The sequence below is a fragment of the Centroberyx affinis genome, unplaced genomic scaffold, assembly GCF_046629955.1.
Source record: "Centroberyx affinis isolate AG114_WGS23_722 - 3 ecotype Tasmania unplaced genomic scaffold, CSIRO-AGI_Caff_v1 ptg000436l_1, whole genome shotgun sequence".
In the NCBI taxonomy this organism is placed as follows: Eukaryota; Metazoa; Chordata; class Actinopteri; order Beryciformes; family Berycidae; genus Centroberyx; species Centroberyx affinis.
This window is the reverse complement of record NW_027279100.1, coordinates 129,680-134,968: the sequence shown is the minus strand read 5'-3', so window position 1 is coordinate 134,968 and position 5,289 is coordinate 129,680.

The following is a 5,289-nucleotide window of genomic DNA, read 5'->3' as shown; positions in this document are numbered from 1 at the left end:
TAAAGATATATATATAGATATATATATATACTTATCTTGTGTGTGTCGACTCTTCTTTTCATTACACCATATAAGTTTCAGGTGTTTTGGCTCATGTCCATATTACTTTTCAGAATTTATTTTCTTCACTGTCACACAGCTGGATGTCTACGTTTGCCAAGTGCTATCCTTTTTTCTTATTCCTCCATCCTGCTTTTGATCTTCCTTTTATATTTTCATCTTTCTACTTATTTGGACCCTTGCCCAAGTTCGCTTTGTTGTGCTCTCCAATCAACTGGGATGTAATTCCCTCTCTCTTACCCACATTTGGGAGATCATTTTTGAAACATTTTCATACAGTCGTGTGGAATTTTATGTTGACATCTATTACAAGGACAGTAAAAGACAAACATCCAGGGAAGTTTAAATATTAAAAAAATAAACAGGACAAACAAGATTATATGTGCACACACTCAAAAATGCTCATTATCACTGAAAATTGCTTGGGGATTTTTTTTTCTCATTGTATGGCCTTGTGTTTATCTTCTTCCTACTCATTATTTTGTGTGTGTTTGTGTGCGCATGTGTTATTTTTTGATGCGGAGCAAGAGTATGCTCTTTGCTAACTCCATGGCTCTTCTGCCTGTCTGTCCTGAGCCGGCTCACGCTCGCAACATGAAAGCCCCGGGTGGAACAAAGTATTACTCTAGCCAGCACCAAAATTAGAAGCTGCATGACTGACTGTCTCTCTCTCTCTCTCTTTTTCTTTCTCTCTCTCTCTTCCTTTTCATCCATGGTCAATTCTCCACCTCTTCCCTTCTTCTCCTCTGTAATTGTGCTTCTCTTTGACACACCCGCTGGTTTGTGTGGAGAGTTGATGTCACATTCATTGTGGTGGAGTGCCATTTAGCCCTCTACCCTGTCGCTACACTTAGCCCAGCTGATGAATGGCCCTGGGGTTGGCTGGCTAAGGGAACACCACAGAAAACGAATGGGGCACCAGACGCCCCGCGGCCGCGCCCATACGTTTAAATAAACATGAGGCCATCGCAAGGCGCAGCCACTGGGGATTTCACACATGGGACATAGAAAGGAAAGAGCTGGAATTGTTCAAAAAACTAAAACACAGCAATATGGTCATGTAGAGGAAGAGCATCTGGAAATGTGCAACCTCTCAACTACAGCAAATACAGACAGAATTTCTCTCACTGCATTACCCATTTGGTTGGAGTGAATTTGCCTCCATAAATTGCAGTCTAAGTTGTCACAGCTACAATGGAGGCAAGAGCAGCTTACTTTTGCATATTGTGTTTTGCAGCGTAGCAGCCACTACCCAAAGGAAGAGTGGATATTGTTGTAATTCATCTGTCAGAGGCTGAGGGAGTAGGTAGTATTACAAACAGGTAGGAAGTAATTGTGCTGTCTGTCATGTGACTACCGTTGCCATATCAGCAGGCACTTTCTAAATCCAAAGCATTTTGAAATCCACCCCCGAACTCGTGCTTATCAGCTGAGGGAAGTCTGAAAGGCAGAGGTGGGAAGCATTGTAAAGTGTTCCGCAACCACATTATCTAAATCTCTACATGACTTTAGCCTCGCCTGTCATATTCCAAACCTGGCAAACTGCTGATATCTTATTCAGGTCATAAACCGAAAGAGAAGGAGAGAGTGAGAGAACCACCGTATGTTAGATTACAGCAACAAAGGGGATGAAAAATGAGCAACGACAAAAAGAAAGTTTCTTGGTTGCTGTTGCTCGGCTAACGTGATGTAAAGTCTATTTCATGCTCTGGCAAGCCCCAGGGAGAGGCAGCCATTTTTAGAATTGGAATGACCTATATTTTTTTTAGAAGTGGGGGGAAATAGATTTGGCCAGTGTTGAGGATGGGTTATGAATAACAACGCGTGAAGCTGTGTCTGTGAGCGCTTGCTGTGTGCACATGGCCTGTTGTTTTGGGGCTTTTCCGGGTTTGGCTGGGGCTCAGGAGAGCGTTCTGAAGACTCTTTGTGAGCGCCTCCTGGAAAATCATCACTAATGCAACACAGGAGTTGCTAGAAGCAATGTTCCTGTCAAACTGCTTACATCCCTCCAACATGGTTATGTCACTCTCACATCTATTATGCCTCATTTAGATTGTGCACTAGTTCAGTGGCTTTTTAAAGCTGCTGCACACTTGAGCAAGACACAAAAATCCACGCCGCAAGTTACTCACTCTTTGAAAATATAGCAAGGACAAGGACTGAAATGCAGAATCGTGGGGGAAAATACATGTGATTCAGGTTGGTTGAATTTTAGTCTTCATTTTCTTCACATTTCAACATCATAAGACACACAGGAGTGTGCCCATGAGAACCACTGACGCGGAGATTGCGGTGAGGTGGAGAGGAGCAAAATAGGGGGAGTAGGCTGGGGTCAGAAAAAGGTTTGACAGAGTGGGTTTGCTTGTGGATTGCGGGTGGGGGGAAGGCTTCCTAGTGGCTGCCTGAGAGAAGCTATTGAAAACAGCAGTGTGTGAAAACAGTCTCGTCACTAAAGGCCAAGGGCATTCGGAGCAGGCTACACGTCTATAACAGCTCCCTTCAAAGTGCAGCTCAGGAATGTCCTTCCATGTCTTCATGTTGGAGGTGGGGGCCCTTCTCCGCTGCCCAGAGTCTGGCAGCTATTATCAAAGTTTTGGTTATAATTTGATGATAGTGAATTACATTTCATACATTCAGCATACATTGCATTGGTTCCCATATTCAGTTGCCTTTTAGCTGGTAGAATGAGCTTAAAAGCATCCTGTAATCATGTTGATTGCTGTTGACGTGGCCTGTTGACCTGTGATGAAATCTCATGGAAATGTAATCACAGTAAATATGACCCTTCCTGAGTCTTCATCCCTGTACTATCCTCCCCCATCGTTTATTGATCCTTCCCCTATCCTTCCTGGCTGGAAGACGTATACATCACCACCTTTTCCCCTCCCCACAGACACACTTTCCCCCCTTTGCCTCAGACATGATACCCCCCCACCCCAAACACACACAGACACACACACGCATGCCAAACTGACTCCCTGTCCTGGCTATCAGGGAAGAGGTCAGCGTCGCTTTCAGGAGAGCTTATCCAGCAGGAGACCGGCATGCTCGCAATCCCATTACCCACCCGTGCAGCAGTTTAGACCCACATTATCATCCGCCTTGGGGGGGTTGGATGGACAGATGATTGGAGCTCCCCATCTCCCCACCCCCACTCTCCACCTCCGTCTCCCCAGGCACATTAGCAGACACCCAGGGCTATGATTATAAATATCATTTATTCAGCAGACTCCCTTATCTAGGCCTGTATTCATCTCCAGCTAAAGACAAAGTGTTATCCACTGTGCGCGCAGATCTGTACGAGCAGCAGTAATCTAGAAGGCAGAGAATGCCAATCGCATATCCTCGCCCAATGAATCAAATCCTGTTGTGCACATCTGTTCAAAAATCACGGTTGTATTTCAGTGTATATTTTTCCGGGTTTCTGCAGTGCTGCCGAGATAAGAGCGAATTTAAATCGTATCGCTCCCGTATGGTATGCTATGACTCAGACAGGATGTAATGAGTTGAGCATTTAGCAAGTGAGAGATGATGCTAGGTGACATTTGCACTGATTGTGGTGACGGTTCGTGCTTCCACTTAAGAGACGGGGTACAGAATGTTGGCAGGGGGGGGTTTGCCACTACAGCCTTAGTCACAACACCCTAGATAAGACAAACCATACATCTCTCCATGGATGGAAAATCCTATAAACCACTATGGCATTAGGGTCATTGCTTGCCCTTCACATGTCCTCCCCGAGTTGGTGCACTTTAATGCTTAGTTTCCCTGTCCTCCAGAGCATGGGGCGGACTCTGACACAGCTCTGACATGTACCTGCACCCAGACAGAGGTCCTCAACACTCTCTCTGGGCTATATTTACCCCTCCGTGACCTCAAATGGCATCTACACTATGCCTGTGAAAAGCAGTGCTAAAACCCTTGGTGCTTTTCACATTTGCCCTGCAGGCAACTGCAGAACTGCAGTCCTGCTCACTCTGGAGGCATCCATCACTTAGTGACACTTGGCTGGACAAAACGGAACATTTTCCCTGATGTCTGTCTCCCCCCATTGAGTGATGTTCAATAAAAGGCTGATAACATGGTGGCTTTTGTTCCTTTTTCTTCCTTTTTCATGTGAGCTTTATTGAAAGAAATTAATGACACCCACAGCTATACACAGGCAGTACATATGCAAGCAGATACTTTAAATGCTCTCTCTCTCTCTTTCTCTCTCTCTCTCTCTCTCACTGTGCACCCACACTGCAGGCAACACAATCAACAAGTGACCGGAAGAAAAGATGAACAGCTGAACTTTTCGCGGTCATCGGCCATCAACAGCCAGATTCTGTGCCTCCTTGTCTCTCTACCAATGTGATCGTTTCATGAACAATAGTTATGCCTGGCAAGTGCAAAATGGATGAGAAGTTGATTACAGCTATTCTATTTTTTTTCTTTCATTTTCGATTAATACTACCTAGCTCTTGCTAGGTATGATAACTCCAATCAGACAATGTAACGTTAAGAAAGGTAATACCATACCAAGTGAAACTTATATTACAGATAGACTATATATGATAGATATATGACTTGAATGTTCAAGGCTTCCCAGCAGCACAAGACCACTAGCAATCAGAGCTTCTTGCACCGCCCACAATCAGTCAGAATACAGCGACCCAAGTGTACAAGCACTGACTCTCCCTCTCTCTAACTATCTCTCTCTTCCTCTAGAGTCTAGTCAGTAGGTGAACAATTGCCCGGATGGACATCACAGCTGCCCATTGTCTAGGCCTTTGGCCGGGCTTTGAGAGAAAGTGCGAGATAATATCTGAAAAAAAATCCCCCCATTCAGAAGCGTTCTTCTCCGTCTTGCAGGGTCAGACCCATGGCTATTATGCCCAGCCTGCTCTTCCTTCCAGCCTCTCCTTCATCTGCCCACCAGCCAGTCTGACACTGTGTGGACTGTGGAATGTTCCACAGATGTGAACTAGCATGTAGCGCACGCTCGCACCATGCCACTTCCTACCATGCTGACAGAGACTTCAAACAACTCTGTTAGCGCTCCACAAAGGGATTCGCCAGCCGTCAAGGCAGCCAACAAGGAACGACAGACAATTATTTCCACAGTTTCCCTAGTCAGCTGCTGCTGCACAGAGATTGTGGCTTGCATGTGCAAGCAGAGCACTCCAGAGAAACTGCATAATAAGCGATTCAAAGCTGTCGTTTGAACGCTGAGACATGATGCACACA